The sequence below is a fragment of the Schistocerca americana genome, chromosome 6 (assembly GCF_021461395.2).
Source record: "Schistocerca americana isolate TAMUIC-IGC-003095 chromosome 6, iqSchAmer2.1, whole genome shotgun sequence".
Taxonomy (NCBI): Eukaryota; Metazoa; Arthropoda; class Insecta; order Orthoptera; family Acrididae; genus Schistocerca; species Schistocerca americana.
Window position 1 is genome coordinate 473,744,934 of NC_060124.1, and position 26,883 is coordinate 473,771,816.

Consider the following 26,883-nt stretch of genomic DNA (forward strand, 5'->3'; position numbering starts at 1 on the left):
TGGACGTGCAGAGTGGCTACACGGTTTGAGGCGTCATGTCACGGATTGCGCGGACCCTCTATAAAATAAATAAAATAAAATAAAATAAAATAAAATGAAATATTAAATTATTTTTATCTGTATGATTGGCTCTCCTATGAGTCGTCAGGTTTTGATTATTCGGTATCAGACGCTTGACAATGGCTTTTTCGTAAAGGCAATGTTACTCGTAGTTGACCGTGAAATAAAACTGAAATAATCGGACTTCGTAATTAAATCGTTTCCAAAGACTGCTGCGGTAGGTTCGGACTCATAAACTAATTCTCAATATTACAATAATTTGCCAGCCATGCCAAAACGTCGTACAGAGGTGATTGTCTACTAAACAAAAAATTACACAGTTAGTTAAATCAGATATATTCAATGAATAAGCCTACAGTTCATAATCCTACTTACTTTTATAAATATAAATTCTTTTCAGAATCGAGTGCCTAGTATGGTTGCAACTCGCAGTGATTTTCTATAACATGAAATATGGCGGTGTGCCAGACAATAAACTAAAATACGTGCTTCTCGCACCACTTCAACCAGGGCTCTCTCTTCTTAATCAAACATACGAGTAACGTAAATGTACTTTTGTTTCATCAGCGACACAGCGCTGCAGTTGTGTGCCATAGGCTTTATTTATTTGTCACTGATTATTTATTTAATTAATATCTCGCGTTTCCGAGGAAACTCACGCTCGGCATGCAAATGCGCCTTTATATTGCCCCCTGAATTGCGAGGCGAAAGGACACACCTGCAGGCGAGCAATTCACCTAAAGGCACAAGAAAATCTAAGTTATCTACAACTATTTACATGACTTACATTATACTGTATATTATATACAAAATTTGAATGACGCGCGTGCGCCCGAAAAAGTTCTTATGTTGGCAAAACAGAGTGCGCGCATGCGCAGAAGCGTCTGTGTAACTACGGCACTGCCGTTATTTCGTAAATTTAGATCACGCGGCACAGTATTGCAGTTCATATTGTTCGTGTGCGCGCGCATTTCTTAGTCGTTGCACAAAGAAAATATTCCACCAAGATTACATATGAAGACTACATTCTATGACAGGTAACTTAGTTTTAAAATTTACAATATTCGTTATAACACAATACAACTTAGATTGTTGAATGTTCTTAGTTACATAGTATTGTTTTGAAATACTTCAAAGAAAAATGTCCGTATTTTTCAGGTGCGTTGACCTATACACATCGTGTCGTTATTACAGTTCATATTCATCTGCTGCACAATAATTTTTTACAGGTTAATTCGTCGTGGTAAAGTTTTTTGATCACAGTAACATCATTGTATAACAACGTGATTAATACATAAGCGTGTCCATTTCCTATTTCCATTATAGTCATTGTGATGCAGTTCGTTGTGACAAAAAGCATTGTTTATTACAGATCAGACGTGACCCGTCGAGTAATTGGTCCACGTGCAGTTCGTTTTTTTTTTTTTTTTACATTCCGTGGAAGCTTGGTTGCAGAACCTCGGACGGCACATAGCTGGCGTCGATCCTTGGACAGTCCAGGTAAGAGTGTCCGTTACATTTCGAGAACATTTCATTCCCTGAAGTTCCAACCAAAACTCTTCCACCCGTCGTGTTGTTTTCTGGACAGGCACTCTGTGTCCATTTAATCCAGTTAACATCTTGAAGTTGGGTACTGTAGTAATGTCACTAGACGAGGCACGAATTATTCACTTCACATTTTCAGTTTTTTGCTGAATATAGCTCACCTAAATGTTCGTTAATGTCCGTGAACAGAGGTTCACTATGCAATGTCTTTTTGGCACTCGTTTTGTTCAAATTTTCACACAGTAACAGTTACATTATACATCAGTTTAAAAAAACATAAGTAATAACACATACACACGTCACATATTTTCTTAGCATAAACATAATACAGTTGCACATAAACATGTTTACATCATCATTTCAACATTGTCAAATTTATTCTGTACGTCAGTAATTCGTTTTTCAAGGTTGTCATGTACTGAAGAATATGTTTGAATTTGTTCAGTAAGAACTTCACACGTGACATTAAGGTTTTTTACTTGTGTCTGTAAAAGTGCTACGTCAGTTGTAGTCTTTTCTTGTCTCGTATTAAGCTGGGAAAATTTAGCACTGAGTTCAGTCATCAGTTTGGTCAGTGTGGCGTCTATAAGTTCCACACGCTTACATAAAGTGTCATTAGCTGTCTTGAGTGCTATGAGATCAGATTTGATTCCGTCATTTTGTGTCTTTAACTGTTCATTTTGCGTCTGTAAGGTTGCCATATTTTCTGCGTTTTGTTTCATTAGCATTTGTAACATGTCGGCAATGTTTGCCGTTTGCAAGGTCTCTGCCCCCGCCGCGTCATTAGACGTGACGTCATGCATTAACATGGGCTCTGATTGAGACTTTGAAATTTTTGTGGTGGAGGGCCTATTGTCAAAATTTTCGTCAACACTTGCGTCAATGTTTGATGAATCGTCACTACCGGTTGCTGTCGTAAAGTCATTTTCTAACATTTGTCTCTCGTCCGAGTCGGATTGCGTCTGAATAGTACGTCTTTGCTGTTCCATTTTTGCGTATTGTTTTCTAGTTATTACCATGCCACACGTGATATATGTTTCAAGAAAATATTTGACACTGATTTTAAAATAAAATGCAGTTGAGCATGAATCGGTCGTAGCAACAATGGCTGTCTGTTAATTTAAAAATATAAACTGAATTTGAGATTATTGGTAATGGCTGCTGGCCATGTTACATGATATCGTACAGAAGTCGGCCATATTGTACACTCGTGTATTGGTATTGTTGCATACGTTATTGTTTAAGGAAAAATACTGAGAATGGAATTTATCACTGAAACTGTTATGCGGAAAAGAAACACTACAGAATTTTACTGAAAAGCTAATACACTGAATTATACGTCTGGTCAAGCCTGCTAATGCAAAGATGCTGCGTCTTACCTTATTTTGCTGGAAGCTTCTTTGCGTCTTCCCGCAAAATTTTATAATTGGCAAATATCTTCTGATTTTTTTATTTCTCATATAGTCAAGTCCAGGACCAGAAGGTTGATTTTTCACATGAAACAAAGAGAACAATGTAACAAATGACAAAATAACAAGTCCGACACGCAGTCGCCAATATAAAATAAATAAAATAAAATAAAATAAAATAAAATATTAATTATTTTTATCTGTATGATTGGCTCTCCTATGAGTGGTCAGGTTTTGATTATTCGGTATCAGACGCTTGACAATGGCTTTTTCGTAAAGGCAATGTTACTCGTAGTTGACCGTGAAATAAAACTGAAATAATCGGACTTCGTAATTAAATCGTTTCCAAAGACTGCTGCGGTAGGTGCGGACTCATAAACTAAATCTCAATATTACAATAATTTGCCAGCCATGCCAAAACGTCGTACAGAGGTGATTGTCTACTAAACAAAAAATTACACAGTTAGTTAAATCAGATATATTCAATGAATAAGCCTACAGTTCATAATCCTACTTACTTTTATAAATATAAATTCTTTTCAGAATCGAGTGCCTAGTATGGTTGCAACTCGCAGTGATTTTCTATAACATGAAATATGGCGGTGTGCCAGACAATAAACTAAAATACGTGCTTCTCGCACCACTTCAACCAGGGCTCTCTCTTCTTAATCAAACATACGAGTAACGTAAATGTACTTTTGTTTTATCAGCGACACAGCGCTGCAGTTGTGTGCCATAGGCTTTATTTATTTGTCACTGATTATTTATTTAATTAATATCTCGCGTTTCCGAGGAAACTCACGCTCGGCATGCAAATGTGCCTTTATACCTCCCGCCGGAGATTCGAGTCCTCCCTCGGGCATGGGTGTGTGTGTTGTCCTTAGCGTAAGTTAGTTTTAGTTTAAGCAGTGTGTAAGTCTAGGGACCGATGATGTTCAAATGTGTCTGAAATCTTATGAGACTTAACTGCTAAGGTCATCAGTCCCTAAGCTTACACACTACTTAACCTAAATTATCCTAAGGATAAACACACACCCATGCCCGTGGGAGGACTCGAACCTCCGCCGGGACCAGCCGCACAGTCCATGACTGCAGCGCCTAGACCGCTCGGCTAATCTCGCGCGGGTAGGGATCGATGACCCCAGGAGTTTGGTTCCTTAGGAATTCACACACACAAACACATTCGGAGGCTTGTCTGCTCTGTAAAATACGGTAGATGGTGACCTGTGGCATCTCTGCCGAAAAAGCACGTTGCTGGTGCACGCACAAGTGTTTCGGAGCACACCGTTCATCGCACATTGTTGAACATGGAGCTCCGCAACTGACCACCCTTATGTGTTCACATTCTGATCCAACGACATCGTCAATTACGACTGCAGTGGGTACGGGACCATAGGGATTCGACCATCATTCAATGGAAACGCGTCGGTACTACGAGTGAATCACATTTTTGCTACCCTAGGTCGATGATCGTCTACACAAACGCCGTCATCGCGGTGAACGGCCGCTTGAAACGTGCAGCTCGCCACGGACGCCGGCTGGTGGGAGAAACAATATCCTATGGAAGCCATTGTCCTGCGCTTGCTTGAGACCTGTTATGGATGCTGACAGAGATGGTGACAGCAGGGACCAAACTGCATCCATTCACGCTTGATGTCTTCCCTGACGGTGATATCTTTCAGCAATATAATTGTGTCTCTGAGTCAGAACCGAGCTACAGTGGTTTCAGAAGAATTATAGTCAACTCAGTGTCTCGGCGACCAAGTTCGCCTGATGTAAATTCTACTGACTCCACCTGGGACGCTATCCGGCGCCTCCCGCGTACGCAAATCAGCGGCCCTTTATTTATGCGAATTATATGATCTGTGCGTAAACTACTAACGCCAAACCCCACCAAAAACCTACCATCAGACTGTCAGATTTCTAATACGCAGAATCAGTGATGTGTTTCGTTTCAAAGACGGACAAACAAGCTATTAAGCAGGTGGTCACAACGTTTGGCTCACCAGTGTATTTGATGGGGGCCTCCCACATAACGGGTAGTGCACAAATAGAAAAAGGAACTCATTACTAATGTAGATACTTTGATGTTCGCACTGCGAAAGATATTTGGAAAATTTTTCAGTGTATATTGTAGGTGATCAAATTACAATTAATTTAAAAAGCTGCTCAGAAGTACGCAACAGCTTCAGCTTGAGGCTTCCCAGTACATTTACACGGTGGCTGTTTTGGAAATAATATCAGTAAAAGGAAGGGTACAAGGGAGGACTTGTGTAGCTCACCTCTTTTTCCGTCCGGAAACCCCCAGTTCATTCCCATACGGTTTGTAGAGCTGATGTGCAAAGGTCTGACATCTTGTGGTCAGAGACGTTTAGACAAAAGATATTTGCCACTTATACGGACCTTTTCGTCGATCAACGGAGAGATGATGCTTGAGAAGATGGAGGACAGTGTTTGTCATGCAACTAGAAAGAAATTATTCGGTCAGTTGACATGATTATGTGTGGAAACGAAAAACCTTTGATTCTTTTGTTTATCACAGTAGTGGTCAGAGGTCAGATGGCAGATTGTATCTTTTGGGGCGCAGAAATACCAGTGAACGTGGACTGCGAATGTTATGTCATGCAGAATATTAGTAACATATGACTTACAAAGAACCTCAGCTTCATTTGTACCACACGCCAATGGAGTCACGAAACAAGTCGGTGTTTGAGAATGATGGAGCATCTGTCGGTATTGAAATATCCCGAAATGTGAAGAAGAAAATGGTGGATGTTTCATTTCTCGCCGTCCGTGGTGGCCGAGCGGTTCTAGGCGCTACATTCTGGAACCGCGCGATATCTATGGTCGCAGGTTCGAATCCTGCCTCGGGCATGGATGTGTGTGATGTCCTTAGGTTAGTTAGGTTTAAGTAGTTCTAAGTTCTAGGGGACTGATGACCTCAGAGGTTAAGTCCCACAGTGCTCAGAGCCATTTGAACTAATTTCTCTTAATGATAGTGCCACTTTGTGTCCGCTCAATTCTTGTGGAACTTTCACTGCGTAGAGGTACTCGGCGGAATCAAGTTGGAAAGACGCCTAAATCCATTTATCCGTGATGAACGGTCCGCACTAGGATCTTCCATTAAGACAGCGCTGACCATGAAAATGACTGAACAACTTTAATAATCTCGAACATAGCTTCTATAGCAATCACCTTCCACTACGTGTCTCTAGACATTCTTCAGAGATTAATGCTGTGTTGATAAGTGCGTGATGTTGGTAGAGATACCCTTGATGCACCGGTTCTTGGTGAAACTGGTTTAATGATCGTGGTGGGAAAACAGAAAAACAAAGAAGCCTGCACTGAAAAACTTGTCAAGAAAATTTTTCCACGAAACATTAGTGAGGTTCGTACATATGGGAACAACAGTGTAACACGTATGCGCTATATGCGCTGCCTGCAACAGGCAAGACTTAGGAGAGTCTCTAATCGGAGAGCAGTATGTTGTTAGTGGTCGCTAGTCGGCATTAGTCTGTGCTAGTCTTCAGTAGTCTTCAGCAGTCAGCGTGAGTCGGCAGTAGTCGGCGGTAGTCGGCGCGTGTCTGTGCTTGTGTGCAGTCTGCTCTGGTCGGGACTCTGGAGCATGAGTATTATTGTAGAAGGTAAAGAAGCAGCCTTGCGCATATCTAATAATGTATGTTAACTGTCATTTAATTTCTTTCAAAAAATGCCCCAACAATAATTTTTATAATATAAAGTAATTAAAAAAAGCATTCATTTCAATTTAAAGATTTTATCCAATGAATAATTAATGCCTTTCACGAGTCACAAAACATGGGCCAGCATTGCACAGAGCTGTGCCGAAAAATTTTAGGTAAGAGCAGATATATTTGCAGTTTTTATTGAGGTAAGAATTTTTGCTTTTTTTTTTATTCAGAGTACAGGGCCGTGGCGCAGCGCTGCTGTCGCCATAAAATTTACCAGGTTACTGAATTTTTTAATTATTTCCTGGTTTAGGAATTGAATTTTGTGGTTACATTAAATGTGAATGCATTTCTGCACGGAGACTATAAATGGGAACCAATTTTGTTCATAGGTTATAATACTTAAAATTCATTTAATTCTTATTTCCGTGGGGAGTTTACACTTGGTTCATTGTATTATTTTTGTGGGGAGGTTACAACAGCATTGGGAGCAGTGGGTAAACGCAGGACTGGCGAGTGTGGTAATGGGACTACAGACGCGGACGTGGTCTACATCTACATCTACATAGATACTCTGAAAATCACTTTTAAGTGCCTGGCAGAGGTTTCATCGAACCACCTTCACAATTTTCTATTATTTCAGTCTTGTACAGCGCGCGGAAAGAATGAACAAATATATCTTTCGGTACGAGCTCTGATTTCCCTTATTTTATCGTGGTGATCGTTCCGCCCTATGTAGGTCGGTGTCAACAAAATATTTTCGCATTCCGAGGAGAAAGTTGGCGATTGTAATTTCGTGAGAAGATTCAAAAAATGGTTCAAATGGCTCTGAGCACTATGGGACTCAACTGCTGAGGTCATAAGTCCCCTAGAACTTAGAACTAGTTAAACCTAACTAACCTAAGGACATCACAAACATCCATGCCCGAGGCAGGATTCGAACCTGCGACCGTAGCGGTCTTGCGGTTCCAGACGGTAGCGCCTTTAACCGCACGGCCACTTCGGCCGGCCGTGAGAAGATTCCGTCGCAACGAAAAACGCCTTTCTTTTAATGACTTGCAGCCCAAAACCTGTATCATTTCTGTGACACTCTCTCCCATATTTCGAGATAATACAAAAGGTGCTGCCTTTCTTTGAACTTTTTCCATGTACTCCGTCAGTCCTAGCTGGTAAGGATCCCACACCGCGCAGCAGTATTCTAAAAGAAGGACAAGCGTAGTGTAGGCACTCTCCTTAGTAGGTCTGTTACATTTTCTAAATGTCCTGCCAATAAAACGCAGTCTTTGGTTAATCTTCCCCCCAACATTTTCTATCGTCAGCAATGCTCTCTCAGAATCAGCAATCGCTGCTTAAGGCACCCCGGCTCCATTTCGCTTCAGTAGAGTGTGATTTTTCGCTACAGAATGGCTGGTGAAGGGGCAGGTGGGTTAAAAAAATCTCGTACAATCTTTAAAAAATAAAAAAACCGCACCAAGAAGGAAGAGGAACTATTCGAATGGGACAGAAATCGGTAGACGTACAAACAAACGATTACAATGTCGCAAAAACTGGATGGTTTATCCATGAGAAAGAGCTTAATAAATTGAGCAAGTAAGTTATGCCTTGGTCCACTTCTGGCCTTTGTGCAAGCAGTTATTCGGCTTGGCATTGATTGACAGAGTGGCTGGATGTCCTCCTGAGCTCCTGAGAGATATCGTGATAGGTTATGTCCAATTGATGCGTTTGATCGTCAAAACACAGAGCTGGTTGGAGGGTCCTGTCCTTCATGCTACAAGCTTTCTACACTGGGGAGGAATCCGGCGACCTTGCTGGCCAAGGTATGGTTGGCAAGCGCATATACAAGCAGTAGATACCTTCGCAGTGTGCGGGGAGTCATTATCTTGCTGATATGTAAACACAAGATGGCTTGCCAAGAAGGGAAACATAACGAGGCGTAGAATATCGTCGACGTACCACTGTGCTAGAAGAGTGCTGCTGATGACAAACAAAGGGGTCCTGCAATGAAAAGAATTGGCACCCAAGGCCATCACTCCTGGATGGTGGGCCATACGGCGGACTGGCGACTGTCAGGTTCGTATCCCACTGCTATCTGGGGCGTCTCCAGAAGCGTTTGCTGCCTGAAATCTCATTGACTGGAGCAAAATTGTGTTCAGTGATGAGTCTTGCTTCAAACTGAACCACAATGACCAACGAAGTGTCTGCAAACGCATCAGACAGCAGTGCCATACCAACATAATTATCGCCCCCTCCCCCTCCCCCCTCACATATGGCCCAACAACCAGGAGTCATGGACTGGGGTGTTGTTTATTTTCATAGCAAGACCCCTTTGGTTGTCATCCGCGACATACTTACATTACAGCAGTACGTCGACATATTCTACATCCTGTTTTGTTGCCTTCTATGACAAACCATACTGCTATTACACTTCAGCAAAATAATGCCCGTCCGCTCAAGGCGAGATTTCCTACTGCATGCTTTGTGCTTGTCAAAGCTTACCTTGGCCAGAAAGGTCGCCATATCTCTCCCAAACTCTCCCAAAGTGAGAAAGTTTGTGGCATTATGAACAGGAGTCTCCAACTAGCTTGGGATTCCGACGATCTGACGCACCAACTGGACGGAATTTGGCACGATATCCATCAGGAGGACATCCATAAACTCCAGAAATCAATGTCAAACCCAATAATTGCATTGATAAGGGCTAGTGCTGGAACAACGTGTTATTGACTTGCTCAATTTGCATTTGTGAAGCTCTTTTTCTTTAATGAATCATACAGTTTTTCTGAAATTCTAATGATGTTTATCTGTAAACATACATCTCACGTACCGATTTCCATCCCATCCGGGTTATTCCTTATGGAGATTCTCTTTTTATTTTTATTTTGATTTATTTACTCGTCTATAACAGTGCACGGAACATCACAAATCCATCCAACGACTACTGAAATTGTAAGACGTCGTGGTCTCCTGACCGTCATTGCTTACATATTCCGCCATCACAATCATATTCTGCACATCAAGACGCTTCATTCGAACCCAAACTCGATAAGATAAAGTCAATGATGTATGAATTCATGTAAACGATATGAAAATAACTAATAAATCGCAAGTGCGCACCGTGGTTGAAATACTCGATGCTGGCGTACACACATTCATTCCAGACACGATGGCCACAGGAGCTTTAAGTTCGAGAGAGGCAACCGCACGCCAGGAGGCCGGTCCCAACCCATCTATGTCAATGGGTGACTGCCTGTAGAGCAGACAGCGCTCGCCCGTGTGAAAGGACGACCCCGTGTTCGGCTTAAAAGTAAATTCCGCTACATTGTGTGGGAGCGGCCAGCCTACGCATTCTTTACACATAGCACGCAGTTTTAGAGATTTTCACATGGAGACAGCAAACGCCAAACGCCGATACTACAGATTTCTGGATTGGTCGCCTTAAACGAAACGTCATTCTCCCATTTTATAAGAGCAATGGTGATTGGCAGACGATATTTCTGACGCCTGGAGCTGGAGGAGTAGTGGAAGAGACCGAAAGATATACCCCTTCACGTCTGGCATGGAGAGGGGCCGTTCCGTTGTCGCTCTTGAAGCGAGAACACGTAACGAGAGCGTGCGCGCTCGTACGTGTACTCAGAGAGCGAGGAACAAGTCTCTCCTCAGTACTTCACTGGGAGAGCACCTCTGTCGAGAGCGAATCGAAGTGCGACTCTATATTGAGTCCTTGCGATTAAGTGTTGGCCGCCACACTTACTGTGCGCTGTGAATGGACAGAGTTATAGCTAAACGCCTGCGAGCGAATTTTGAGTGGCATCGCGGTCGACTGGTTATCTGACCGGTGTACCACGCCAATAGTTAGACTAGGGGCTAATAGGAGTCCTTAACTTCATCAAGGCGTAGGGAGAGTTTGATTGGCGAAGGTCAATCCAGATAGAACGGGTATTATCTTATTTGTCAACAGCGAGCGGCGCAGAGAGCAGTCATCGCAGCTTACGGTATTGTGCGCTACAGCCCTTGCGAGCCCCATATTTCCTCCACAAAAGTACACTACACTGCATTTCACACGCGACAGCTTCGACCATACCTAGCAACATTCTAATGGATAATTATTCAAGTTGAGTAGGCGCAGCTCTCAGCCATTCTGCCAAGTCAATAACAATCTTAAACTTTGTATAGAAATTTCAATAGCGAATCCTATCCTTGAGAAGTAACTTCACATTCCGAAACGAACCTGGAAATAACGTGTTAAGTTCATAACCAAAAGTGGCATTGTGATTCCTCAGAATTTTTGCAAAAAAATAAATAATAATTTTCGTTAGTTTGATGTTTTTCTTACACTAACCAGCACTACTCCAGTACCCAAATATCCCACTAGTTATGTAAGAAATTTTGTGAATTTTAGTGTCATTTTCTTACAGCAGACGACTCCAGAAGATATTTATTGCTGAAAGTTTTTCAAGGATTTCTCTTTAGAACGTTAGGAGCGTCTGTCTGACTTCTGTAGTAGTGTGGGGGTGGAAATTGCATCTTGCAGGAGCTACAGGGTAAAGGGTACATCTCAGATTAATCCGTTGTGCAGAATCACACAATAGCACCCACACTCTCACAAAACCTACAAAACTGTATCGCTATGTATGATGTGAGCCGGCGCGGCTCGTAATTACAGGCTCTGAGGCCGAGCCGCCCCGAAATATGTCTTAAAATAAATTCGTCAGCAAGTAATTACAGAATTTAAATTATCAGAAAGCATTTCTCTTATTTCTCACATGGATGTAAATAATGTCGGTCAACGTTTGATATTTGATATCAAGCGATGTTTTCGGACAGGTAAAAGCTCTTCTTAAGACTGCGCCTTGAAACGCGCCTTTATGTATCAGAGGTCTTTCAGCCTAAGTGTGTCTTATCAACCTGCGCACAATTTCCATGTTTCACTACATGCAGCAAAAGGGAATGAAACTTCGCTATCGAGTCCCTGTCTATGTATATCTCTATTTTGCTTTGACGCGTCCGTAATCGACGTTTAGTATCATTGTTTTACAGTGTCTTAGATATTTTTTGTGTCTGCCATAGGCTATTCTATCCCCCGTTGGAATGTCTTGTCGGAGTGCACTTGAGAACGGTGTCATAAGTATTACTTCCTAGTGGGAGTTTCACGAGTGATTAGAGGAAAAAAACCAAGAAGTATGTACTGTGCGCGAAATACATAATATTTCTTTAGTCTCCTTGTTTGCTGTCTGCATTTGTGGATAATGTGCGTTATTAGCAAGTTTCTCGTTGCGAGTGTATTATGCACTAGTTTACAGAGTTTTGCTTCTTAGCTAATTACTGCAGTGTACAAGGAGTTCGTAAACAACACAACATGAATTCAGCGCGCAGTTTATCAGGTAAAATTTTGGGGCATGTGGTTGGTATGAAAATGAAGAAGCTTGTTGCACCCAGACTGGATCTAAAACATCTATCACGAGCAAAAACTGTATAAATCCAGGCAAGGGTATAAATTTAGTATCATCGGGAGTGAGCTGCCGAAGACAAATTTCCTCGTAATCGAAGTTGACGAAACCACTGGTCGTGCAAATTTGTCAGAACTGGTCATAACAATGCGGTATGAGTTACCGGGGAAGTAAACGACCAAAAATCCACACTGCAGCTCTTCTCAGTGAGCTAGAGAAAATGAACGTAAATGGAACGCCTGAAAAACTGATAGCTCAGTGTTACGACGATGCTCCTGTTATGAGTAGCCACTGATGGTGAGATCAAATCAGAATTAAAGAGATCTATGAAAATGTTCACTTCTTCCACTGTTACGCGCGTCAGTTAAATTTAGTTGCTGAACGTTGTGTGACAGGCCATAAAAGCAAGTGCGAGTCTTCTTCAGCAACCTGAAAGGAATTTCTTCTTTTTTCACAGCCTCTTAAAAGCACAGCCGTTGTTGATGAGATAGTGAAGAAATGTATTCCTACCTGTCCTCAACCCATCAGACTCAATTTCACATTGCGCAGTGCAACCACCATACACAAACCAAAAAAATTATTGATGATTATACTAATGATTACAGGACAATAAACAAGGCTATGGGAGTGAAGGGTTTCCTGCAAGCTGAAGATTTCCTCTCCCAGTTGCATTTTTAAATATAAAGTGATGCCTCATTGTGATTTTCTATTTAGTCAACTACAGCAAAGGAATACTAATGCAGTGAACTGCTGAATATGTACCTCACATTGCAAATTCTGTCCCACGTGTTAGGGGCTCACTTGACATCAGTGATACTGAGAACAGGAAGAATCAACTGCAAGCCGGAGACGCTTCACGGAATCAAAAATGGTGTGTGCACGAAACGGCTGCGACCGCATCACGACTCAGACCAGTCATAGAGATAAGACTTTAAACGATTGCTTGTCAGTTGCATAACTGTTTGAACCGTCGTTGTTTTCAAAAGATAAAATTGTTCTCCCAGAAAAATAACTGAAAGTAGTTCTTGATATGTTTAAGTTACAGTCTTTCAGACTTCCGTCATGAATTCCATGTGTTGTAAAGCGGAAAGTACACTACTGGCCATTAAAATTGCTACTCCACGAAGATGACGTGCTACACACGCGAAATTTAACCGACAGGAAGAAGATGCTGTGATATGCAAATGATTAGCTTTTAAGAGCATTCACACAAGGTTGGCGCCGGAGGCGACACCTAAACGTGCTGACATGAGGAAAGTTTCCAACCGATTTCTCATACGAAAACAGCAGTTGACCGGCGTTGCCTGGTGCAACGTTGTTGTGATGCCTCGTTTGAGGAGGAGAAATGGGTACCATCACGTTTCCAACTTTGATAAAGGTAGGATTGTAGCCTATCGCGATTGCGACATTGCTGCTCGCGTTGGTCGAGATCCAATGACTGTTAGCAGCGTATGGAATCGTGCTGGATCCCAACGGCCTAGTATCACTAGCAGTCGAAATGACAGGCATCTTATCCGCATGGCTGTAACGGATCGTGCAGCCACGTCTCGATCTTTGAGTCAACAGATGGGGACGTTTGCAAGACAACAACCATCTGCACGAACAGTTCGACGACGTTTGCAGCAGCATGGACTATCAGCTTGGAGACCATGGCTGCGGTTACCCTTGACGCTGCATCACAGACAGGAGCGCATCGATGGTGTACTCAACGACGAACCTGGTTGTGCAAGAATGACAAAACGTCATTTTTTCGGATGAATCCAGGTTCTGTTTACAGCATCACGATGGTCGCATCTATGTTTGACGACATAGCGGTGACCGCACATTGGAAGCGTGTATTCGTCATCGCCATACTGGCGTATCACCCGGCGGGATGGTATGGGGTGCCTTTGGTTACACGTCTCGGTCACCTCTTGTTCACATTGACGGCACTTTGAACAGTGGACGTTACATTTCAGATGTGTTACGACCCGTGGCTCTACCCTTCATTCGATCCCTGCGAATCCCTACATTTCAGCAGGGTAATGCACGACCGCATGTTGCAGGTCCTGTGCGGGCCTTTCTGGATATAGAAAATATTCGAATGCTGCCCTTGGCCAGCACATTCTCCAGATCTCTCACCAATTGAAAACGTCTGGTCAATGGCGGCCGAGCAAGTGGCTCGTCACAATACGCCAGTCATTATTCTTGCTGAACTGTGGAATCGTGTTGAAGCTGCATGGGCAGCTGTACCTGTACACGTCATCCAAGCTCTGTTTGACTCAATGCCCAGGCGAATCAAGGCCGTTATTACGGCCAGAGGTGGTTGTTATGGGTACTGTTTTCTCAGGATCTATGCACCCAAACTGCCTGAAAATGTAATCACATGTCAGGTCTAGTACAATATATTTGTGCAATGAATACCTGTTTATCATCTGCATTTCTTCTTGGTGTAGTAATTTTAATGTCCAGTAGTGTATTTTATGAAAGCGTTTAATAATTTGACCTTGTTGAACTTCCTGTATGAAACAATTTGGCCAGGGCTTTTCCTGAATGTGTCAAACTTCTGCAGATATTATTATCCTTCCAATGATGACAGAAGAAGCAGAACGCTGCTTCTCTACCTTAAAAACATTCACGCGTAATACAATGAATATGGACAGACCTCTCGTGCTTTCGACGTGTTCTGTCGAAGAAGAACATCAGCCAAATTTCAATGAAATGGTCATATAACATGTTACAGAGTAGAGGGGTAGATGAGTCGATTTCAGTCGTAAGCAAATGAGTTAAAGTAAGCAAACGTGCATTAGTAGGTGACAAGAAGCAATCCTTTTGTCGTAACTATCAATTTGCCTTACTAAATTAAGTGCATAAAAAGGTTTGTGTCATGTTTAGCCACCGATGTCGTATTCAACAAAACGCGTCATTATTTGTTCGGTTTGTGGGGTTAAAGTGACACAATATCTGACACTTCAACGTAAGAAACCACACTAGAAACGAAAAGTCCTGGAGAGATCTTTAGTGCGGAAAGTTACTTAAAATGCATATATGTGTAGTACATATGGCGGATGTTCGGGTCGGTCATGTCAGCCAGTCACAGCACAATATTGGTGACGTCATGGTAACACATCACCACTGTTTCGTCACGTGAACTCACAGCAGTGTGGTTTTGGTGCACAAAACATTAAATGTCTGAGGTTTAGAAATGCAAGCAGTAAAAACATTAAGCACGCAGCGAAGCTGTAACTTACACTGCATTCAAGATCTCTCCAAACGCGTCTTTTACTGCGACTTGTTGTGGTAAACTGTCGGGAAGTGTGATGTCAGCAGATAAATAAACTGCCGATAGATTTTATCTTGGAGTTAGCTTTGACGCTGCTTGGAAGTTGATCATGAAGGGGAAGGAAGATTCAGTGTGAAAATGTGTAAGTAGAACCTTGATTGTGGTAATAGAAAGATCTGTAGCGTAGTCCGAGGTCTAGGTGTGCTGGGATCGATAAATGTCGCAGAGCTCCCCGGTGTGGGCACCACGAGCAGAGGCTGATATGAGCTAAGGTGATGAGAGGGACGGGATATGGACTGTATACAAGAGACTCGGAATACGTCGCAGGTATTTTACTAATGATTTAATCTCCAGTGGAAGTTCAAATGGTTCAAATGGCTCAAATGGCTCTGAGCACTATGGGACTTAACATCTGTGGTCACAAGTCCCCTAGAACTTAGAACTACTTAAACCTAACCTAAGGACATCACACACATCCATGCCCGAGGCAGGATTCGAACCTGCGACCGTAGCGGTCGCGCGGTTCCAGACTGTAGCGCCTAGAACCGCTCGGCCACTCCGGCCGGCCCAGTGGAAGTATACATTCCGATAACCTCAAGTGTATCAAAACTCCAATAGCTCGAGTTTCTCTGTATTTAACTGAAATTCTTATGGCCTGGCACACGCTTATTATTCCATAAAATAATTGCTGAACATGCTTAAATTTTTTAATTATTTTTGCGATCGCGAGTGATTGGAGCAGCAAACCGAACAAACGTTAATTCAACATTGAGAGGACTAAAAAGCAAATAACTTGACTTAATACTCAGAAGGATAGAACTGTTGCATTCAGACTGCATGTGTGTGACTTCGGATAGCTATGGACTACTTGAAAATCAACTCAAGAAATGGTAACATTCGGTGGTGAAACTGAGACGTCCGCTAAACCCGTTGGGCAGGTGATTACGATTGTGGAAGGGGCCAAATACGGTGTCGGTCAGTTTCACTCAAAAATCAGTAACATAAAAATTCAGTTAAAATAGCAAATTATATATACAGAGGGTGTTACAAAAAGGTAGGGCCCAACTTTCAGGTAACATTCCTCACACACAAAGAAAGAAAACATGTTATGTGGACATGTGTCCGGAAACGCTTAATTTCCATGTTAGAGCTCATTTTATTACTTCACTTCAAATCACAATAATCATGGAATTGAAACACACAGCAACAGAACGTACCAGCGTGACTTCAAACACTTTGTTACAGGAAATGTTCAAAATGTCCTCCGTTAGCGAGGATACATGCATCCACCCTCCGTCGCATGGATTCTGATGCGCTGATGCAGCCCTGGAGAATAGCGTATTGTATCACAGCCGTCCACAATACGAGCACGAAGAGTCTCTACATTTGGTACCGGGGTTGCGCAGACAAGAGCTTTCAAATGCTGCTAGAACATGTGCCTTTACAAGTACGACACAACATGTGGTTCATGCAGAAGGTACGATAGGCAACAATGTCTCTGTCATAGTAAGACTCCAATCCCAGTAATGGCTTATCACTCCCTCGTACTATAGCAATTGTTAACCATGAATTGCCAGTAACAACCTCAGTTGTAGTACAAGAAAAATTAATCATAGCTCCAACAAAAGTTATTGGGCCTGTAAGTAGCTCATCTTGTGCTACATTATTTGGTGTTAGAGTAAATTTGTCCACCGTCTTGTAGACTGGCATTCTTGATCTTCTTGTGTATCTCCTCCTCCTGTACGGCATGGCTGTGTGCTTCGTGCGGCTGCCTCGAGTAGAATGAGCGTACAGCTGCCAGTATACCGGATGTACGCACTGATAAGAACTGGGCGCGGCAGGAAGTCGCGCGCTGATAAACCGCAATGGCGGCGCCGGATATGGCAGCTAGGTGGCAAGCCTCAAGGCAGAAGTGGACAGAACAAACACATACAAGGTGCAATACCAACGGCTGAAGGCCACAATTAAATTTCAAATTTTAAAATATATTACCATAAACTCTTAAGGCAGAAGGCCACAGTGTTTTCACTTAAGGGGAAATTTTGAGAATAAGGCTTTAAGCGGCTGAAGGCCCAGAGTTGATTTTCCAAAAATTCTAAATACCTTAATATTTAAATTTTCAATTTCCGAATGCACACTAAATGAAAATGCAACCCAACGACAATAACTAAATTTAAGAATAAAGTTTTAAGCGGCTGAAGGCCCACAATTGATTTACATAAAGTGATTTACGTGAAACACAATAAAACAAAATTCTTTTAAAACAGACCATTAAACACCCATGAAAAGGACAATACAGTCAACGGCATTCAGATGCCTCCAGAGGGGGGGGGGGGGGCTGCCCTCGAAACACTAACGTTCACTTAGGTGAGACAGGTAGTGAGCCCTACTCGTACCAGATACGCGCTGCTAGCGCCGCTCACGGTCAGGCAAAGCAGCAACTCAATGACAGTAGTAATTTAAAGTAGCGCGGTGGAAGTGCGTTAAAAAGGGTGTAAAATACATGAAGGCGGGAACATGAGCCACGCACGGCTCAGAAACTGTTCTCGTTTAGTGTTTTACTTTTACTGTTAATCTATGATTCAATACAGAAATTTAAACCTGATTCTTAGTAAATGCGATATACTAGAAAGCCTATTAGTCGCACTACTACTCAATTGTTGACGGTGTGCAGTAACTAAACACAAATCGGCTTCGGGTTACTTTCTTTAAAAAGTTCTGTCACCGATTTCGAATTTACACAATTCCTCATCAGATGGATGTCACGATTTCGTGAAAACATAAGCTCACCGGGCAATAAATCAAGTGACCCCTAGACAAATCATTACGAGCATCACTTAATACCGTATTATTCTTCCCCTGGAAGTGATAGCCGCCTGGATTCGGTTAGGAAGTGATTCCTCAGGGTTGTGCAGATACGTCGCATCCAGGTTAAGCCAGTCGCTGAGGGTTTGATAGTGCCATTCCACCACACTGCGGGGATGCTGATGTCGGCGTTTTACCCACTTTTCAAACATGTCCCAGACATTTTCTGTGGGGTTCAATCCAGGTGATTATGTGGACCAGTAGAATTGTAATAGAGTGCGGCAGTGTTCAGTAAACGAGCCAAATTTTCTCCACCCGATTAACTTTACTGTTGTCTTTATGTACGTGTGTGAGCAATGGTCTTTTGCGAGATAACCAACTCCGAATGCTCACTGCGTGTTGCTCCCGGCGCAATGTTCCCTCGCTAACAGATGGGGATGGACCTTCAGTCACTGCCTGCAGCAGTTCCTGTCGGGTCTAAAAGCGATTTTCAGTCCTAAGCCGTGAAACGCATGTCGGATCCCTCTCAGTCAGGATCTTCTTCCGATCACAATTCTCATGTCGTGTTTCGTGACCATGTATTATACCACTACTAGTAGACATATTCAACATTTCGGCACGAATAATAAATAATTCAACAATGTCACGCACCATATGGTCAATGGCACAGCCAAAAGATGATTGTACCGTTTTGCTACTCTGTCACGTCCTTGTATTTACCTACGTCTACGTACAGTTTTCCACTTCAGGTATGTATGTTTCACTGACTGCTACTGCCTTATGTTCACGTAGGCAGTGTGCACGCTGTTGAGCTGGGCCATCAGTAAGGCTTAATGATTCATTTGTGCGTGTGCACTAGGTGACTATTTTTTTTGTCCGGTGAGCTGATGGGGCATATGTTCAGGATGGACATTTCATGGCAACTCAACAGTAAACTAATGCATCATACACTGAGAAGCCAAAATATTGTGACCACCACGACTTTGGACGCCGCCTCGTGGCGTTGCGGGCAAGTGACGCGGTAACAAAAGTATGTAAGTGGAGCAGACACGGGCGGAGGATCATCCATAGCGAAAATATGGGCTCCAAATGGGGATATCCACTGAGATAAGTGACTTGATAAAGGACAGATTTTTATCACGCAGAGCCTGTGAACGAGTATCTCGAAAACGGCGAAGCTGGTAGAATGTTCACATGCTACAGTCGCGACCATGTACGGAAAGAGGCAGAAGGACACTGAAATTACCACTAGGCGCTAAATGGTTGGATTTCCACGGCTCTTCACACAACGTGGGGTTCGGAGACATGTCTGCTCTCTAGAATAGGATACATGGTGATCCCTGGCCTCTCTGCCGAAAGAGCACAATGATGGTGCAAACAAAAGTGTTTGGAAACGTGTTACACTAGGTCGATAGTCGCATCCACAATCACCGTTATCGAGGTAAACGGCAGATTGAAATGTGCATCGCGCCATGGACACAGGCTGGTGGGAGCAGGGAAATTCTCTTGCCCTTGCGTGAGACCTATGGTAGTAATCGAAGACACGCTGACACCTGCGGACCACCTGCATCTCTTCATGCTTGATGGCCTCCCCGATGGCGAAGACATTTTTCAGCAGTGTAACTGTCCCTGTCTCGGAGCCAGGACAGTGCTACAGCATCTTGAAGGGCAGTATAGTCACTCATGTTGATTTCTCGGTGACAAAATTCGCCTGATGCAAATCCTGTGGTGGATCCATCTGTGTCGTTATTAGGCGCCATCACCCCGTACTCAAATGAGCGGCCCGTTATTTACTCGAATTACATGATCTGTGCATAGGCATCTAATGCCGCATACCTCAGAAACCTACCAACAGACTGCCGGATTCTTGACACGCTGAACCAGTGATGTATTTCGTTCCAAAGACGGACGAACAAGCTATTAAGCTGGTGGCCATAGTGTTTTTGCTCATCATTGTATTTTTGTACTTTTTGAACAAAGCAGCCTATAACCAGCTTTTGGCTGGTTTCCGTATACCATAAACAAACTGTTACAGCCTCAGTCTCCAACCGTGATTTTATTTGACAGAACTGCACTACTCAATCTATCCTATGCCTTCATTATAATTTTCATCTGTATCTCGACTTCAGTATACAGTGCGCGGTGAAGGGGTCCTTCTGGTTGGTCTTAAAGAGCACCGAATTGGTGATGACTTCGGGTGCAAACTTCACGTTCACAAAAATTACGATGAGTTATCTAGCAAACGTCTTTCTCCCTTTTACCAGTCTGCCTCCGTAGCCTAGGCTGCTAATGCATGCCTGTGCTGAGACGCTCGACCTTGAGGTAGCTGGTTGGGATCGTCATGGCGGAAGAAATTTGGTCGGTAAGGAAAGGAAAGGTGCTGGTGTCAAATCCCAGAACGCCGGCCTTGACGTCAGTATACTGGATTAAATATTGAACCTCTCCACACTGTCAGGGAAAATATAGTAAACGATAACCTTTTTTGCTTGGGTTGTCAGCGGGAAAAAAGTACTATACTGGAGCCTGGTAAACCAGAGAATAAGAGTGTTAGCAATCGTCCAGTCACCTGAGCTGCTGATACAAGCTTTTACAAAGACTCATCCATAATAGAATCGGTCCAAAGATGAATGAAGCAAGCAGCATTCAGACTTTACAGGAGCTATACAGACCAAGTACCTAGTTCAACCACGTGCACTTAAGATGTCAGTGACTTCTGTTGGTCTTACAGCTGTTTGTGATGCCGTGTGGAAACAAGGACTTGCAAGTGTACAACACCAAACCATAATTGGGCTCATAAATAGTATGTTGTCTTAAACATACTTCCAGATGATACGCGGCAATTGATTAAGCAGACAGAAGTAACTTAGTAATGATCTTCCCCTTGTTTCAGTTTTGGCACCAGTTCTCTTGACCTTAAACGCATCAGATCTCCGTGGAACACAGTCAAGTTCATTTATGCTGACGATTTGGCCTTTGGCATTCAACAGAAAAATCTTTAAGCTGGTGAAGAGGAATTCTCTGCAGATTTAGGTACAATGCATGAATACTGCCAAAGGTGAACGAGGACCGAAGTTGACTGTTTTCATCTTACCAATAGAAAGGCCAATGTGAAGCTACATGTCACCTAATGGTCAAGTCCTCTACCATCAAGATTTCCCAAAATATCTAGGAGTAACTCTTGATAGAATCGTGTCGTAAAAGAAACAGAAAGAAAACACTGCAGCAAAGCTGAGATCCATCAATGCCATCATACGAGTGGTTTCTCATGGAGTGCAAGGGCTACAACACTAGCATATTCGTCATTAAAAATCGTTTATTTTGCTTCCGAATACTGTGCTCCAGTGTGCATTAATAGTTCACAAGTGAGAAAAATCAATGTTCAGCTAAATTCAGTAATAAGGACTATAACAGTTTACATCAGATCTACTCCTATTCATTGGTTACCACCTCTAAGCCACAATGGGCCACCAGATCTTCAACACAGAATGCCTTTCTCGAGGAGTATGAAAAATTAACTAACGTTCCCCAGCTCCCAGTCCACTCTAGTGAGCTTGTGCTTAGAATAAGCCGATTAAAATCCTGGGAGTCACCTACAACATAGGCAGAATCGCTACAAGCAGTTGATTTCAACGTGATCAGGAAGTGAGGAAACGTGGAAGAATGTTGCCCAGGAGAAATAGTAAACCGTCGTAAGACCATCCGGCATGGAAGTACCACCAAGTGCTTGGAAAGTAATTATTAGGGTTCGCAGAGAAAGCCTCCACTGAGGGGCAACGTTTCATCTTCTCAATGTGACTGTGTCAATGGACACCAGACCATTAAACTCATTATACGAAGCTGTAGGAGGCGAACTTACCCTGGGAATCTTGAAGATTTCTTTCAAGTGACAGAGGCAGCACCTCGAATGCGTAGAAAATTTAGATATTTGTAGATGTCGTTTAGTTCTATATATTTTGTAAAATTATGCAATTCATAAAGGTTGGTTGCAGTTCGTTTCGTACTGACATACGCAGAATAAGTAGTGCCGAAAGGTTAAATTATACGTAAAGTTTGTTGAATGTCGCTAAGTGCTCTCATTGTCAAATACTGAATGGCAATAGTCTCATTTGCCCGCCGTGAGTTACGTTTCCTCAAGACACATACACAGTTTCTGACTTAAATACATGACTTATTCTGTTAAACCTTTAGCATGAGTTTGTACCTCTTATTGAATAGATTGTGACATCGTTTTTACTTTTTAAATTCGATCAGTAATTACGTTATGTGAAATACTGAAACTCAATTTGTTGTTGCTTCTGGAGGCTGTTAGATAGGCAACTATAACTGAGGTCGGGTGATTTAAGCCGTTTAGAACTACAGATTCTCACTGAAGTTTTACTTCATAAGTACATCACTTCCAATTTTAATGATAACTATTTTTACTCGAGTTGCTCTTTGTCAATTTTGTCTCTTTTCGTCTTTTTATAATATTCCTAATCGGATTTTGCAATATTATGTAACACTTACCTGTATTTGAATTTCACGTCTATTTTCACCGGTATTTCACATTCTACATAGTCATTTCTATTTCTCCGGCTTTTTTTTTTCGTCCTACATGAAGATTTAAGGACGCGGTACAATAAATTAAGAGATTAAGTAACAGAGATACACCATGCTGAACTGTTACTTCTAAACTTGGGAAGATAATGTAAATGGGAACACCCTGTATGTTTAGTTTCTATAGTTAATACGAAATGAATGTATCAGTGAAATTCTGACACCTTTTGATACATATCTATGAACAAATGCTCATGAGTGGGTGACGTGTCGGTACTGTAGAAGTCGGATAATGCAATTACCACTGAAATACCTTGACAGTAGGACCATATTCTATGTACAGCAAGCAAAACAATAATACATATCACTTATATGTATTTAGAGACCGTTAGCTAAAATGCGTACTTCAATTTTAACAGGCTCTGTTATTTACCCTACATCGAAATTTGTGTAAACTGCGTTTCATTCTGCAGCTTCCTGTTATTCGCGGGAAGCCGTTATTTTCCAAAGGAAACTTGGCTGCCTCTTCACGTCGACTCGTGGTGGACTGAATATAACACTCTTATTAAGCGGGAGCCGGCGCCCTTGGGATACATCATTATGAATATTTATGAGCTCTAAAAGTCTAAACTGGATGATATGTGAGAAGACGAGCAACCATATGAGCATCATTATCACGGCAAAACTCGTGTGTCCTAGTGAGGTGATACTAGTGAGGTGACTTCGTGATTTTGCGTGGTACACGAAGATGGATAAAGCGGTAAACTATGCAGATATTAGCTCTGTAGGAAGTGACGGCCACTCAATTAGCGAATCACCCAAGAGATTGGTTCACACTGAATACCCATTCGTATCCAGTAAGAAAATATTCTTTCACCTGCAATACATTTATGAACCTGTCATGAAAAATTGCAAGCATAAGCAATAATCTACATCTTTACACCGCAAGCCACTTTGTGGTGTGCGGTGAAAGGTATTTAGTGTACTACTGTAATATCCTCACTCTCTTGTTCTTGTCACGAATTGTGCGAGATGAATTTGTGCGTTGATAAGTCTACATTTATCCGATTTTTCCGTCATTGTCTGTTCGTGAGATGTATGTGAGAGAACGTAGCACGTTGCTTGTCTCTTTTCAGAACGATCGCTCTCATAATTTTAACAGCTCCCTAACAGCACTTATTACTGGAACTGAGAAACCATCTCCGTGATGTTCACGCACTTCCCAACCCAACACATAACATAACATGGCGGTCTTTATTGGGTTTTCTCTATGTACTACATGCTACTTTCGGCAGTTACTATCTTCAGGCATTGATTTCTAATCGTGTAATCAACAATAACGATTCATTCTTCTATTTATACGTAGAATGGTATACTGGTTTATATTGAGAATCAACTGCCAATCCCTGCAACAATCATCGGTGCTCTCTACGCTTTCACATTTCGCCATAATTTGTAATTTTTTGGATTTGTGACTTTCCTGTACCCAACTGCACCACATGTGACTAGCTTGTACGAGAGATAAGCATAGTTTCCACCTAGAAGAAATAAAATTACGCAATATCACCGCTGGACATAAGCCCATATGTCAGTACGACGTTGCACCACCTCTGGACTGGATGCATGCACCGATACGGTTGGATGCTGATGGCTGGTTCGGGGGAGGGGACCAAACAGCGAGACCATCTGTCATTCGGTGGGGAGTGGTGTAACTAAGCCATTGAATCCTCTCCTGGGTTAGTCTCGCGCTCTACTGTTGTGTCCGAATTGACGTTAGAGCAAGTCTCACACATGTTCTATCGGGAACTGAACTGGGGATCTTACTGGTCGCGGAAGTATCTTAACGTGCTCCGTGCATTTCATAAAGTCGCGTACCGTATGTAGACGAGCATTGTCCTGTTGATAAATGGCACCACGATGCTGCCGCATGAGAGGTGTAACACATGCGGACGTAGCATGCACGTGACCTACCATTGTGAAGTCAGATTAGTTAGTTAGTTACAGGTTCCATTGATCAATAGCAGGGAAAACCGTTGTGATGTGGATCGTGTCAAATGCACAAGAAATGCGCACAGGAAACAAGTTTTTTTTGTTTACATTATAGTGTTATACCTACATATTTCTATTATCTATCCCATTCCCTTAAATGCTACAAAATGCATATAGTATATCTCCAGATTTATGTACTCATATTCAAGAATTCATCTATGGTACAGAAGGAGTTGTCAAGGAGGTATGATTTCAATTTGTTTTTGAAACTATTACTGCTGTCTGTCAGACATTTTATTTCATCTGGTATTTTATCAACAAGTTATATAGCAGCATATTTTACCCTTTTCTGCGCCAAAGATAGGTTAAGTAAAGGATAGTGTAGGTCTTTCTTTTTTCTGATGTTGTAATCATGAATATCGCCGTTGATTTTAAACTGGTCCATGACTGCTCATGAAAGTCATCACATTGTGTTCAGCGATCCCTCAGTCACTACAAACCGCGACCTGAACCCATACTCCATGGTTCCCCACAGTATAACGCCAGGATTAGCTCTGCTGTATGTCCGCAGAACGTAAGAAGAACGGGATTTCTCACCAAGTCGTCGCCGTTCTCACCGACGATTATCACCAGGATAGTGCTGAACCGCAGTTCATCGCTGAACGCAATGCGATGGCATTCATGAGCAGTCAGTCCTTCCCGATTACGGCACCGCTCCAAATACAGCCGTATGCGTTTTGGTGTCAATGGCAGCACATGGAAGGGACAGTTATTCCCTGCTCCGACTGCTGCCAGTCTCTGACCAATGGTGCGGCGGTATGAAATGGAATGTTGCAAAGAGTCCAGTATTTGTTCTCGAACGCCAGGCGCAGATGTGACGTAGTTGCGATGTGCTTGGCGCACAATACAGTGGTCCTCCCTTGTGGTGGTGAGGTTGTGGTCACGACCACATCCAGAACCTTGACGATGAATGTGCCTCTGCTCAGGTTTCCATGCAGCCCAAAATCTGGACATTGCTCGACTCGAGGAGCCTGCCAAATGGAGACCCGTAATAAGCGTCCTTTCAGAAGCTCTGTCAGTTCTTCATAACACTGTCTCTCCTGAATACGCATATCCTCTGTGAGCGATCATTCAGCGTCTGACGCTATTCACGCCCCTTATACACGGTAAGTCACTAACTATTGCACCAAGAATAACTCCGAAGGTACGATAGGAGCTGGAAATTTCGTGGGACAAACGTTGCATGGGACAATGGGGGCATAATATGACTTTGGTCTTTTGTTGCTAGTGGGGTCGCGTCAGAGATATGACGGTCAATTTTTTTTTTATTTTTTATTTTTTTTAATGGAATGTTATAGTTTGGTTCATATTTTCTGATAGCGGCTATCGAGACGAATGCAATGATTTGCAACAGTAAGTTTTTTGAAGCTCAACGAAGGTCAAAAAGGTGGTATGAACGTCTATTTACAGAAGGTGTTCGAAGTGATGACCAATGGTATCAATGCAGTATTGCAATCTTCATATCATGGATTGAGTGGTATTCCTTATCACATCGGCACTTATCGAAGCACATGCTCTGACAATTCTCTCTCGCATATCTTCAGGTGTAGTTGGAACGTCTTTATAAACAACGTCTTTTAAGTATCCCCATTACGTTATTGTCGCTTGAATATTTTAATAACATCAAACAACTAACTCTCTTAATTCACAACAAACTTTTAATTAGTGTACTACGTTTTAGTATGGATAATGTGTTAATTACATCAATTTTCTTATTATTTTAAGTTTTAGACTGTTTTACATGTCACAACACATTTATTGTTCACAACAGGTGCATTTAAATATTACTGAATTATGAATGTTATAATCAATGTTACTATAAGGCTGTTTATGCTATGGGGACATAAAAGAGCTGCCAACATATAGACACAATCAATGTAATTAAAGTTGAGGCATTGTTGAAAGGAATATCGAACAAATATCCTATTACCTCTCTGTATATTCAAATCGATGTTAATCAATTTTATTATAACGCTATTTATGGTAATAGTGAGACGAGAGCCTGAATATATAGAACTATCAATGTAATTATGGGTTAAACCATAGTTCTAAAATAATATCGGTTAGTTAATTACTCCATTGCA